The sequence below is a fragment of the Macrobrachium nipponense genome, chromosome 19, assembly GCF_015104395.2.
Source record: "Macrobrachium nipponense isolate FS-2020 chromosome 19, ASM1510439v2, whole genome shotgun sequence".
NCBI lineage: Eukaryota > Metazoa > Arthropoda > Malacostraca > Decapoda > Palaemonidae > Macrobrachium > Macrobrachium nipponense.
This window is the reverse complement of record NC_061088.1, coordinates 35,389,713-35,404,763: the sequence shown is the minus strand read 5'-3', so window position 1 is coordinate 35,404,763 and position 15,051 is coordinate 35,389,713. Positions and strand designations below refer to the sequence as shown.

Genomic DNA, 15,051 nt, shown 5'->3' with positions numbered 1-15,051 from the left:
ACGAAGTAACAGAGAGGACGGAATGGGTAGAAAAGATTAGACAATGGATGGAGCCAGATACAGAGAGAACAAAAATCCCCTCCATGAAAGCCTACAACAACAAGAAATTAAGGGAGAAAACAAGTGAGGTCAATGAAATAATGGGCCTAATACACACCACCAGTATCACAGAAACAAATAACTTGACATATGCAGGAGCAAGATTAGTAGCAGAACTGATGGGGATTCGAACACCAACACCACCGTCACAACCAACCCACAGCAACCAAACCAAAACAGCAACCTCCTTGGAAAAGGCACCTGGAAAAGCAAATCATGGTGATGAGATCTGACTTGAGTAAACTGAAAGAGATGGCAGAAAAAAGGCTAAGAAGCAAGAAAACAAGGGAGGAACTCAACGAGAAATACAAAGTACAAGAGAGGGGACTAAACAATACAATAGAAGATGTAAAACAGAGGCTTAAGGCCAAAGCACACAAGATCCAACGGTACATGAACAGGAATAAGGGATACCAACAGAACAAACTATTCGGAACCAACCAGAAAAGACTATACAGCCAACTAAGAGGGGAAGACAACCACCCAGAAATTCCTGAAGCCGAACCAAGTAAGAGACTCTGGGAAAACATATGGAGCAATCCGGTATCACACAACAAACATGCAACATGGCTCCAGGAAGTCAAGGAAGAAGAAACAGGGAGAATAAAACAAAGATTCACAGACATCACGACAGACACAGTCAGACACCAACTAAAGAAAATGCCAAACTGGAAAGCCCCAGGTCCCGATGAAGTCCATGGATACTGGCTCAAAAACTTCAAGGCCCTACACCCACGAATAGCAGAACAACTCCAGCATTGTATCTCAAATCACCAAGCACCCAAATGGATGACCACAGGAAGAACATCCTTAGTACAAAAAGACAAGAGTAAGGGAAATATAGCCAGTAACTACAGGCCTATCACCTGCCTACCAATAATGTGGAAGTTACTAACGGTATCATCAGTGAAAGGCTATACAACTACCTAGAGGAGACAAACACCATCCCCCACCAACAGAAAGGCTGCAGAAGGAAGTGTAGGGGCACAAAAGACCAGCTCCTGATAGACAAAATGGTAATGAAGAACAGTAGGAGAAGGAAAACCAACCTAAGCATGGCATGGATAGACTATAAGAAAGCCTTCGACATGATACCACACACATGGCTAATAGAATGCCTGAAAATATATGGGGTAGAGGAAAATACCATCAGCTTCCTCAAAAATACAATGCGCAACTGGAATACAATACTTACAAGCTCTGGAATAAGACTAGCAGAGGTTAATATCAGGAGAGGGATCTTCCAGGGCGACTCACTGTCCCCACTACTCTTCATAGTAGCCATGATTCCCATGACAAAAGTACTACAGAAGATGGATGCCGGGTACCAACTCAAGAAAAGAGGCAACAAAATCAACCATCTGATGTTCATGGACGACATCAAGCTGTATGGTAAGAGCATCAAGGAAATAGATACCCTAATCCAGACTGTAAGGATTGTATCTGGGGACATCAGGATGGAGTTTGGAATAGAAAAATGCGCCTTAGTCAACAAACAAAAAGGCAAAGTAACGAGAACTGAAGGGATAAAGCTACCAGATGGGAGCAACATCAAACACATAGATGAGACAGGATACAAATACCTGGGAATAATGGAAGGAGGAGATATAAAACACCAAGAGATGAAGGACACGATCAGGAAAGAATATATGCAGAGACTGAAGGCGATACTCAAGTCAAAACTCAACGCCGGAAATATGATAAAAGCCATAAACACATGGGCAGTGCCAGTAATCAGATACAGCGCAGGAATAGTGGAATGGACGAAGGCAGAACTCCGCAGCATAGATCAGAAAACCAGGAAACAAATGACAATACACAAAGCACTACACCCAAGAGCAAATACGGACAGACTATACATAACACGAAAGGAAGGAGGGAGAGGACTACTAAGTATAGAGGACTGTGTCAACATCGAAAACAGAGCACTGGGGCAATATCTGAAAACCAGTGAAGACGAATGGCTAAAGAGTGCATGGGAAGAAGGACTAATAAAAGTAGACGAAGACCCAGAAATATACAGAGACAGGAGAAAGACAGAAAGAACAGAGGACTGGCACAACAAACCAATGCACGGACAATACATGAGACAGACTAAAGAACTAGCCAGCGATGACAATTGGCAATGGCTACAGAGGGGAGAGCTAAAGAAGGAAACTGAAGGAATGATAACAGCGGCACAAGATCAGGCCCTAAGAACCAGATATGTTCAAAGTATGATAGACGGAAATAACATCTCTCCCATATGTAGGAAGTGCAATACGAAAAAGTGAATGCCCGGCACTTGCACAGAACCAGTACAAAAAGAGGCATGATTCAGTGGCAAAAGCCCTCCACTGGAGCCTGTGCAAGAAACATCAGCTACCTTGCAGTAATAAGTGGTACGAGCACCAACCTGAAGGAGTGATAGAAAACGATCAGGCAAAGATCCTCTGGGACTATGGTATCAGAACGGATAGGGTGATACGTGCAAACAGACCAGACGTGACGTTGATTGACAAAGTCAAGAAGAAAGTATCACTCACTGATGTCGCAATACCATGGGACACCAGAGTTGAAGAGAAAGAGAGGGAAAAAATGGATAAGTATCAAGATCTGAAAATAGAAATAAGAAGGATATGGGATATGCCAGTGGAAATCGTACCCATAATCATAGGAGCACTAGGCACGATCCCAAGATCCCTGAAAAGGAATCTGGAAAAACTAGAGGCTGAAGTAGCTCCGGGCCTCATGCAGAAGAGTGTGATCCTAGAAACGGCGCACATAGTAAGAAAAGTGATGGACTCCTAAGGAGGCAGGATGCAACCCGGAACCCCACACTATAAATACCACCCAGTCGAATTGGAGGACTGTGATAGAGGCAAAAAAAAAAAAAAAAAAAAAATAATAATAATAATAATAATAATAATAATAATAATAATAATAATAATAACTGTAATTACAAAAATCATATGTGAAAGTATTTTACAGAAATACTTACAGAAATGTGTTTTTTGTATGATAAATAAAAGATTACTAATTTTCAAATATCAATATTAATGTAAACAGCAATAATATCAATTCATTAAAGAAAATACTAAAGTGAATTAACATGATTTTAGTTTATAAATAAAAAAATTATGTATGAAAGAAAATCCATTCTACCCAGCATCTTGTCTTTGAACTCCAGGTAGCCAAGCTGAGATGGCTAGGGTCCAACAGCTGTCAAATATATCAAGTAATATATCAAGTAATTTCTCTCTCTCTCTCTTTAACTGAGATGAGAGAATTTCTATGGTATATGTGTGTTTATTAATATTTTCACATAATAATGATAATAATAATAATATAACTAATTTCAAAATTCATGTGATATTTTAACAAAATACAATAATATATTCATTTCACAAATTTAAATAAGGATAACCCTCTCTTTTGCCACATGAGATACGTATGTCATTGTGGTAACTCTTGCCCTCTGTTTGGGCTGGAAGTGTATGTATACATTATATCTTTAATGGCATTACTACATTTTATGGTAAAATAATAATATACAGTACTAGTTTTCAAATAACAATAAGTTTAATGAGATTAAACAGTAACAATAACATTTCTCTCTCTCTCTTTTACTTATGTATGTTTATTTATTTTGTAGTATAAATAAATGATTTACCTTATAAATTTTCAAACATTAATAAGATTAATAAAAAAAATAGCGATTCCCAGTCTTTTATTCACTTTGAGGAGGAAGGAGGGCGGGAGAGTAAATGACAGTTTGATATACGTATAGCGGAGGGCAAGAAGTCAGTGTAGGAGTTATTCTCTCTCTCTATTATTATTATTCTCTCTGTCTCAAATAATTCACAATATCACCCTTGATGGTCAGATATATGATGTTGCCATTCAATGGTCTCTCTCTTTTTCTCTGTTATTGGCTGTAGGTATATATTTTTAATGGAAAAATGTTTAAGATGACTTTGAAATTATATAAATAATATAACCTCAAAGATTAATACAGTAATAGGTCAGTAATTTAATTCAGGTATATTTGAAGTAGGATGTTATTTAAGGTATACATTTGGTATCTGAACTTTCAAGATAGGCAGTTATAAGCATTTTTAGTGGTGGTTCTAACTATTCGCGGGGGCGTCTGGTACACATCCCCACGAATACGGGGGACATTGTATCATCAAAATATGTACCCTGTACACTTAATTGTATGTATATTTGTAGGTGCGAGAAAGCACAATTACACCTGGACTCCGTTCCCTTTTGTATGTGCACATGATGGACACTTCATATCTTTCCACACAGCCTCCTTATATGTATTTGTTTCTGATTAACAAAGTCAGTAAGAGTTTCTCCTTGTCTCAGTCCAGTCCTCACAAGATCAAGAGGGAGGCAGAGAATTAGATGACAAGATAAAGTGAAGGAAGATATGAAGAGAAGAGGTTTGGTGGAGCATGATGCCTTTGATAGAAGGCTGGGAAGAAGGTGCATCATACAACTGACCCCTTAATATAGGGATAACTTTGGGAAAGAAGACTAAGAAGAGATCTTTAGGGCCCCAGACACTGAACAATTGTATGAACAACTGTGAATGATTGTCGTTATCAACATATACACACGCTATTCAGACAGTATGAACAATCTCCGCATCGATTTCATTCTGAACAAAGATATTGTCTCGGGAAGACATGGCATCATCTTTAGAAGAGATGCGGGTCGCGAAGTTTCTTCGATGACTAATTAGGGATGGGTTCGGGCCCGATGTTAGGGGGGCAATAGATTTACCAAAAAGGAAAGTTCCCAGCCTGTGCACAAGGACGAAAAAACTATGGTGATAAATTTACAAATTTTATTAGAAAAATAAACATATTCTCATTGCTACACAATTAATTACATTTTTACAGCGATTAGACTTCTCAGGCCACACTCAATAAGATCAAAAGGGAAAAAACATGACCGTGTGGTCACACGTGAAACTCTAAGCTAATCACTCAATACCTGGGTCATCGTGAACAATAGCACAAAAATCTCCTTGGCACAGAGATCACTGATATACGAATTTTGCTTTAAACAAAGGCCCTAACTAAGAAAAAGATACATTCAATCATTACTCACAGTTACAGTCGCATGGTGGAAACTGATATTTGATTTGGCGGTCCTTAGATCCTACTTACTAACACGTCTTGCTAAATTTATGGTCTTTAGTAAAGAGAGGAGGATCGAGTGCGTGCTCCGGCTTTTATAGCACAGCCTGTTAGTGATTTTTACAATTCGATTTCAAATTTTCCACTATGCGACTAACTCAATACACTAATAAAAAAAACCCACAACTTTAATGATATGGTTTTCGATGCAAAAAAATGAGTGAAATAATAAATTGACCCAAAGCATTTTTTCTGTGAAAGTTAGAACCATCGTATTTCTGCCGCCACTGGGTGAGAATGGAGGGAAAAACTGTGCACTAATTTTTCGCGGACAGTGCACAATAGCATTATATCGGAACACAAACACATACATTGAATGACATGTGTATGACAGACTTAAGTCTCAAGCCAGCAGGTTGCTGGTCTTGACAGAGTCCCGCTGAGATCGTTCAGACACGAAACTTCGCCCACTTTTGCATTCAGACAAGGCCTATACACAATGTTTTTGCAAACGATACAAACAATTGTTCAGTGTATGGGGCCTTTAGACCTAGCTTACAAAGATTAGCAGAGTAAAAACGATTATTAAGATACGACTCAAAGAACCATTGGATATTTTCCCATATGAAGGATGTGGGTTATACTAATGACTGGAGTGAGGCTGAGCTGTTTTTCAAAAGTAACTGCCTGTACATAAAAAAAAAAAAAAAGTCCAGGATCAGCCATCACAAATCACAGTAAGGATATGAATATGTTATGTCGCTAAAAATGGGATTTCGCGGCCAAGGTTTAATTTTAAAACCTATTCTCAAACAAGTGTTCCAGCTGATACGACCACCAGATAGCTAAAATAAAGGGTTGACCCTTTCCATCATAATAGAAGCTTCATTTCCAACACCTCCAAGCGTTCGTCATTCCACAACCGCATATTTTTATATCAATACTCTTGTCTCTTACAAACTCTCCGCCTTTACCAGTAATTAGGATTAAAGTACTGTCAATTGATTTTTTAAAAAAATATCCTGTGTAGGGAGTAAGTGTTATTTTTGGTGCGTCAGGGGAGGAGGGTGGGGGAAGTCTCACTACCCAGGTCAGAGCATGGCGTCCTATCTTTTTTATATTATGGTTCGAGTTGGCCTTCACCGATATTCATATTCTTATTAAATCTTTCTTCTACCAAACTGGACTATATAATATTTCTTTCTAGTATTATATTGGAGTAAACTTGTTTTTACCCCAGCCCAATTGATTGTAAGATTATTTCCACTAACACCGACAGAAATTCTATTGTTCACTCAAGACAAAAAAAAAAAAAAAAAAAAAAAAAAAAAAAAAAAAGTGCTTTTGACCAAATCTACAAACAAACGAGATCATAGCAGCAAATGAAAAGAAGCAGATTATAAGTAAATAACAGCGCCAGTTGAACAGGCTAAAACAACAAGAGATGGGCAATTATTTGTAAGGTTTGCAGATAAAAAAAATTTAGAAAAGGCAAAATTGGATATTCAAGATATCACCAATATATTAGTAAATGAGAAGGGTAAACTTAAACACAAAATAAAAGTAGTAAACTATGTCCCAAAGGACGAAGATGACATTAACAACAACACTGTAAAGAAAAATCCATTGATAGGTACTATTCTTCTTTCAGAAAATGACGATCTGAAAATTGTATAGGAAATGAAAACCAAAGATGACAAATATAAGCATAATATCATCAAATGCACACCACAAATATGAAAGGCTATCAATGATAGAGGTGATAAGTTGTGTACACAGTATAGCCATTGCAGTGTGTGTTACTGTTACATGCCCTATCTATCTATGTTATAAATGTTAAGAATTTGGTCATAGCGCAACCAATTGTAAAAATGACCAAGTGAGCCCTAAATGTGGTGAAAATCACATATCAAATGAATGTACAAGCACCACCTTAAAGTGTAAAAATTGTGAAGAGAAAGTAAATAAAGATACTAAACAAAACATTTGATGGCAATAAGTGCATAGTACTATATACATATACATATAGAACATGTGTCAAAGGTGAAAAATAATGCGGATCATGGCTTTGACTAATAATCTTCTATGCAATTTAATAAACATACAATCAGTAGGAAGTAAAACCAATACCATTAGAAATCTTATAAACGCTCACAATCTAGATAGATGCATGCTAACGGAGACTTGGCTAAGCAACAATGTAATTGATTATTCTAGAAATAAACGAAATGACACCAGGGCCCCATAAAATTTTACCATGTACCGAGAGAAAACGAAAAAGGTGGTGGCATGGGAATCTTTGTCAAAAGAGTATACAAAGTGTCTACCAAAATGTGCTCGATACATTCGATTATATCTTCACCAAAATAACACATAAATAAACATACAAATTATAAGTTTACAAACCACCAATCACAAGTAAGAGATCGTTCCTATAAGAATTCAGTGACTTCCAAAACTTGCTATCTGATAAAAAAAATACACTGATTTGTGGTATCTTCAACCTGCAATTAGATGATAACTATGACCGTTATGTTAAAGAATTTAGAGTTACCGGAAAGCCATGACCTTGTAAATGTTGTGAAGAAACCGACATCATTATTGAAGCATACCATCGACCCACTGATACAAAACAAAAGCAATGAGATTGTGAGCGACATACAAGTTAAGCCTGAATGCGTGATATCTCCAATATATAAACTAGTTACATTTAGTATAAATACAGCAAAATGTAAATTTTGTAAGAAGAGGTTCAGGATGACAAGTATCAGGAAGAGGGACATCCTCAGTTGATTGCCGAGTTTCAAAAGCTTGATGAAGCACTTCACCCATTTCCTTAAAGCCAATAACCATTCTACCAGTACTGAGGGACTGGAAGACTCCTAACCCAAAGCTAGATTCACAGTTGAGGCCGAGTAATTCCATCAAGTTTCCTCTTTAACAAATTATTCTAATTTCTCTCAATTATGTGGTCAGTTCTAGTTGCAGCATGACGAGACTAACAAAATGGTGTGATTTTCATGAGAACAATTTCAGTTTGTTCCATTTGTCATGGTAAGCTTGTCTACATGAACTTGACCTTTATAGAAACATACCTTATTAAAATACCCATCAGGATATAATTCTACTTCCTCTTGGGATCTAGATAGGATACAGCATCTGAAAGCTAAGTGTCTGACAAGGTTCATTGATGCAATCCCAATTGGATCTAGACTTCAGCCACACTGTTTTTCCTATGGTGGCATTAGGAATACCACATAAACTGATTGACAGGCATACCCACCTCAATGGCAAAATGATTGGAAGGGCCTAGATACTTGCAGACCTTGAGCTTAACGCCAGCTAGAACATCTGTGAACGTTGAGCCTAACCTACTACCAGATATATGTGTGAATTCCTCAATTTGCTGGACAACATCAGAGGATGCACAAAACTCCAGCAGATTCACTATGCTGACCTATGGATTTTGAATTAAGCCACTCACTGTTTTGCATTGCCGTCTCCACAAATAGCAAATGAAGCTTCTGAATCCTGAAAATAAGCCATACTAATTCTCTCCTAGAGACAATCATACACAGAATTGGCAATAGTATCTGGATTGCAGTAAACAGTGTTTACATTAGCATTGTGGAACTTACTGAAAATCTTGAAACAAAGAACTTCATTGCAACTACATTCCAAGTTTTTCTGATGATAAACAGGTTGCCCAGACCTAGTGTATACAGCCATATCTCATGCATGTTGGATATAGGATGTTACTACAATAAAAAGTCAGGGCCATCAAACCCCAGAACTAAAAATTCAACATTTGACTTGTTACTAATACTTACAACAACTTTGGATATCATGAAAATTTTACCTCATGCCTCAGATGTTTGAGGTAAGTACTCTGCCATTTTTCCTACAGTAATGAGAAGCCAACCTAACAACGTATGAACAATAAACAGACCAAATAAGAAAGCCAACAAATTCAGTATTTACATTACACATTTACAATAATTTCTTAAAAGGATGTAAATACAAATTTTATACTGCTGCACCCCAACTAGGAGTAGCTACCATCACTCAAGTTAGCAGTAGGTTTTCTCTACTGTAAAGCTGTGTACGATGACTAAAAACTATTACGTAATCAAAATTTTCTTAGAATTACCATATTCTTTACTTATCCGCAACAAACCGTTTAGCACAACTGAACTGAAGGGGACAGACTTGCAAGAATTCTAGTTTATACATAAACCATGCCTACTAGTACTGTCACCAAGCTTGAATCATTACCCCATAATGAGATACTACATTAGTTCACTACTTGCTTTCTACTATTACGTTAACTTTGGATTTCAAATCAACTCTTAGTTTCCGTTTTGTATCAAAACTATTTTTCCAGAAACAACTGGCAAAGAAAATTAATTTACTCAAATTTTCTAAAAAGCATGTTATTTCAACTATTAAAAAGAATGTCATTCCTTTTACATCATGATCACAGCAACATGACAAGCATTTGAAAATATATTACCGCAAGTCATAGTCTCATTTATCATTATTATTAAGTAGTTTTACCGTAAGTCATAATCTTATTTATCATTGTTATTATTAAGTAGTTTCGCCAGACCACTGAACAAATTCATTTAGCTCTCACAGTGATTGACCAAAACTTTCTTATTTCACAATAATGTTTTGATTACCTGAAATGACCAAGGAACTATTGACAAAAATGGGGGAAGTATGACCAATTTTTAACCAATTTGTATTTTTCACAACTAACAAACCTGAGGTCTTAACATTAGGATAATACTAGTGCCAAGCTGGAAACCGGTAGAATTAATAAAAAAAACTTGTGAGATCCAGGGACTATTGGCATCTTTACCAGGTCACAGGGTATTGTGGTTCTCAGAATGCCCTTGGCGTTCTGTAACCTATCAGTTACTCTTCCAACTGTTAGAGGGGTGGTTCGAGGTGGGCCTTATCTGTTAAGACCTCAGGTTTGTTAATTATGAAAAATACAAATTGGTTAAAACTTTGTCATTTGTTCAGATACGAAACAAACCTTCGGTCTTAACATTAGGATAGACTTACTTATTGGTGGGAGGCAAGTCTCTACAACCGACAGGGAGTTTGCCACCTGTCAGTTTCCAAACAGATGTATTCTAAGATAATGGACTATAACACTACCGAAAGTGGAGATCTCTCCGTTCTCATAAACCACTCCTGTCCCTGTACATACCTGGCTCTATTATCAACCCCCTCTCTTCCTATTATTGAGAGGAGTGTGTTGCTACTGAAAAGTATCCTATGCTCTAGATTATCTTTGCCATATGGCTGTCTCCCTCACCTGCATCTAGTTCGTTCCAGGTCATGATGGTACTCTCCCTCTTACCGCCCATAGGTAAAGGAGTAGTTAGAAAAGTAGTAAAGAAGGAAGACCAGTCATCTCATTCATTCTACTTTCATACCTTCATCTTAGACTAGACACTAACTGACCAGCCAGAGGTACTGGATGATCTGTACCACTGTTGGGCAGCCACCACTGGACCCCAAGGAAAACGTGTCCAAGGATCTATGGGCAACATCTTTTAACCCTCTTATGCCGAAGCGGTAAAAAAAAAAATTGTCTCCCGTGTGCCGGAGGTGTTTCAGAGTGAGCGCAGAAGCGGAAAAAATATTTTTTAAAAAAAATCACAGCGCGCTTAGTTTTCAAGATTAAGAGTTCATTTTTGGCTCCTTTTTTTGTCATTGGCTGAAGTTTAGTATGCAGCCATCAGAAATGAAAAAAATTATCATTATCATATATAAATAATGCGATATATGATAGCGCAAAAACGAAATTTCATATATAATTGTATTCAAATCGTGCTGTGCACAAAACGGTTGAAGGGCAAAACGGTTAAAGGTAACAAGTTACTTTTTTTCCGTTTTAATGTACAACGTTGTAATGTATAACACATTGTAAAACGATAAAAGCTACACAGAGAAAATATTATCACAAAATAATGCATGAATTTTTAACGCGCGGACGTAAACAAATATTTTTTTCAAAAATTCACCATAAATCTAAATATTGTCCTAGAGACTTCCAATTTCTTTCAAAATGAAGACAAATGATTGAATATTGCTATACTGTAAGAGTATTAGCTTACAATTGCAGTTTTCGACCATATCTGACGAGTTAAAGTTGACCGAATGTCAAATTTTTTTATATATATATTTTTTATATGCAATTATTTCGGAAATAAGAAAAGCTACAACCTTCAAATATTTTTAGTTTTATTTACATGAAATTGCGCACATTTTCATATATAAAACTCTATGAAATGCCTAATATGAAACAGAGCAAATATTCCGAGAATGGGACGTACGCATTTCGGAGATTTGTGGCGGAGAATCCGCGCGCGGAGGGAAGGAAAGATTTTTTTTTAAATTCACCATAAATCTAAATATTTTGCTAGAGACTTCGAATTTGTTTCAAGATTAAGATAAATGACTGAATATTACTAGACTGTAAGAGTTCTAGCTTACAATTGCGTTTTTTTACCATTTCGGTAGAGTCAAAGTTGACCGAACGTGATTTTTTTCTATTTATCATGATTTATATGCAAATATTTCAAAAATGAGAAAAGCTACAACCTTCAATTATTTTTTGTTGTATTCTACATGAAATTGCGCACATTTTCATATGTAAAACTTTATGTAACGGCTAATTTAAAATGGTGCAAACATTACCACAATCGCACATATGATTTTTTTCGGAAGAGTTACCGCGCGGACGTAAAGAAAATGTTATTTTTTTCATAAATTCGCCATAGATCGAAATATTGTGCTAGAGACTTCCAATTTGTTGCAAAATGAAGGTAAATGCTTGAATATTACTAGAATATAAGCTTTTTAGCTTACAATTGCGTTTTTTGACCATTTCGGTAGAGTCAAAGTTGACTGAAGGTTGAAATTTTGGCAATTATCGTTATTTATATGAAAATATCTCAAAACTGATATAATTTACAACCATGGGTTGTTTTTAGTTGTATTGTGCATGAAATTGCACACATTTCCATATAAAACTTTATATAACGGCTAATTTTAAAATGGTGCAAACGTTACCACAATCGCACGTATGATTTTTTTCGGAAGAGTTACCGCGCGGACGTAAGGAAAAAGTGTTTTCGTAAATTCACCATAAATCAAAATATTGTGCTAGAGACTTCCAATTAGTTGCAAAATTAAGGTAAATGATTGAATATTACTAAAATATAAGAGTTTTAGCTTAAAATTGCGTTTTTCGACAATTTCGGTAGAGTCAAAGTTGACCGAAGGTTGAAATTTTGGCAATTATCGTTATTTATATGAAAACATCTCAAAACTGATAAAAGCTACAATCATTAGTATTTTATTGTTGTATTCTACATAAAAATGCGCACATTTTCATATATAATACTTCATGTAACGGCTAATTTACAATGGTACAAAAATTATGTCAAAGTGACGAAATAATTTCCGAGATGTGTCACAGATACTTTTTAGTGCGGCAAGAAAGAAATTCGCGCTTGCACGCCTGCATAATGATTGTAAACAAAACAACACCTTGATCCGTGAACTCCCAGCATCCCCCAAGGCGCATGATTCAAAAGTTTTAGGCTGGTAGGCCTATAAGTACTTTTCCGCAAATTTTAAAGAAAACTTTTGTAAGTCGACGTAAAATACGTCCAGTCGGCACACGGGAGACAAAAAATGTCGACGTAAAATACGTCCAGTCGGCGTAAGAGGGTTAAATAATGCTAAGGTCACACATTCCCATATCAACGCACGTACGCCCACGCACGAGTGGAAATTGGTAGTTGGCAACAGCTTACGTCAGTAAACCATAAATGTAACTTAAAACATATGTAATATCGTAGACGTACGGTGATGGGTCGTCCGGGCTCTAAGCTCCTCCCACTAGGGCGCCATAGCCCACTCCAGTTTTTAAATGTTCAAAACAAGTTGTGGGTGGTCACGCCAAATGTCACCTGATGTAGCTCCAGGCATTGCACGTGGGACCCACGGTGACTACTGCAGGGTAGGGCGCTAGGGTCACCTGCATTGTTCGCAGTAGTTGTTTTCTTTCCGCCGCAAAGCATGTGGGCCTCCTAATTGCGCTGTAGCCTACAGGGAAACCGATTCGCACGTTTACGACCCTGTACGACATGGCAACACTGTAGCGTGGTATTAAAGGTCAGGTCGGGCCCATCAGGAATTGAGAGAGAGAGAGAGAGAGGGGCAGGCCAAACAAGGGAAAGGCCCGTGCCAACAAGAAGTGTTGGCTCAATACAACAACAACAACCACTCTCAGGTCAGCTGTTGTTTCCGTCTCCCGAGACCAGAAGTTTCCTCCAAGTACTGTCCACAACGCCCTTCAAGATGTCGAACCTCCTAAAACAACCAAGGAAGGGACCATCAACCTCACATCTTGCAGGACCTTCTTTCGGCCCATAGAAGACTCCTAGAGCCACTCAGGTTGAGGAAATGTCATCTTCCACCAACAGGAGTCTGAGTTGGATGAGATACATTGTGATGACAGCGACACGGAAGACGACTGACGGAAGGAAGAAGTGGATATTAAACATATTCCACTTCCTCAAGCCCCACATCATCCATCAGAAGCAGCCCAAGATGTTGGGACTGCCAATGGTATGTATATTATAATGTAACTTAATTTTGTTTTATTTTTTGAAAATATGCAATATTTTACTGTATACATGCAGAATTCTACCAAAGTGAATTTACAACCTGGACTTTTAGAATGCAACATTTTTACATTCTCTCATATATGTTCCATCTGCTCTGTTTACAGGCCAGTCATTTTGTACCCTACAGCCCCACAACGGTGGGCGTGGTAACGACATGAAGTTGACGTACATAGAACATTGCACTATCGGCGTAAGTTCCAGGTAGACGTCCGACCTTGCTTTCTTTGCTCGTACATTTGCAGTGCAATTTACGGTGCTGGCTTTACGCCCGTTAGCCCGTGTCCTGTTCACCAGCTGTTCAAGGTCATTTTACCGCGATGATACCCAAGATCCTCATACGTGGGCATACACCGTCGTGATACGTGAATGTGTGACCCCAGCATAAAAGGCTGTGAAAGTTGTTTGGCGTCGCCAAATACCAGCTTTCAAAATCCTCTCCACAGAAATATTTTTCTTGAATGCCAAAAATGCGCAAGCCCCTGATGTCATGAGCTGTAGCTCTTTGCAGGCTATTTGACCCTCTGTCTTCTGTCATGTATACATTTCTGATTGTTTCTCTCAACCAAAACAATATTGTGCAGCACAAGTTCTCAACACAAAATATGAAAAATTTTTAATCCATTTGTATTTTTCATAACTAACAAACCTTCATTCTTAACATTAAGATAAATGCTTAGCGCCAGCTGGAAACCGGTAAAATTTAAAATAATTGTGTACGCAGGGGACTATTGGCATCTGTGCTTGGTCACGAGTCATGTGGAGCCGTCCACATATCCCTCTTTAACTCGTGACCCCGTTAGTTATTCTTCTAACCTAGATTACTTGATAGAGGGGTGGTTAGAGGTGGGCCTTTGCATGTTAAGACCTCAGGTTTGTTAGTTATGAAAAATACAAATTGATTAAAAATTTGCCATTTGTTCATATACGAAACAAACACCTTCGGTCTTAACAACATTAGGATAGACGTAATTTTGGTGGGAGGTAAGTTCTATTAACCAACTGGGAGTTTGCCACCTTTGATCAGTTTTCTGAATAGCAGTTTTCTACAAAACAACTGACCAGTATTTCAGAATCTTAAGATATATATGAATATCATAAGAGTC

At 37.5% G+C, this 15,051-nt stretch overlaps 2 protein-coding genes across 2 annotated transcripts in view; one reads left to right on the top strand and one right to left on the bottom strand.

Annotated features, from left to right (window-relative positions):
- Nucleotides 1–15,051, bottom strand: part of LOC135216124 (alkylated DNA repair protein alkB homolog 8-like) — a 267,193-nt gene that overhangs the window by 62,805 nt on the left and 189,337 nt on the right. The window lies entirely within an intron of this gene.
- LOC135218970 (uncharacterized) overlaps nt 1–15,051 on the top strand; it is a 194,560-nt gene that overhangs the window by 8,994 nt on the left and 170,515 nt on the right. The gene's annotated exons all lie outside the window — the stretch shown is intronic.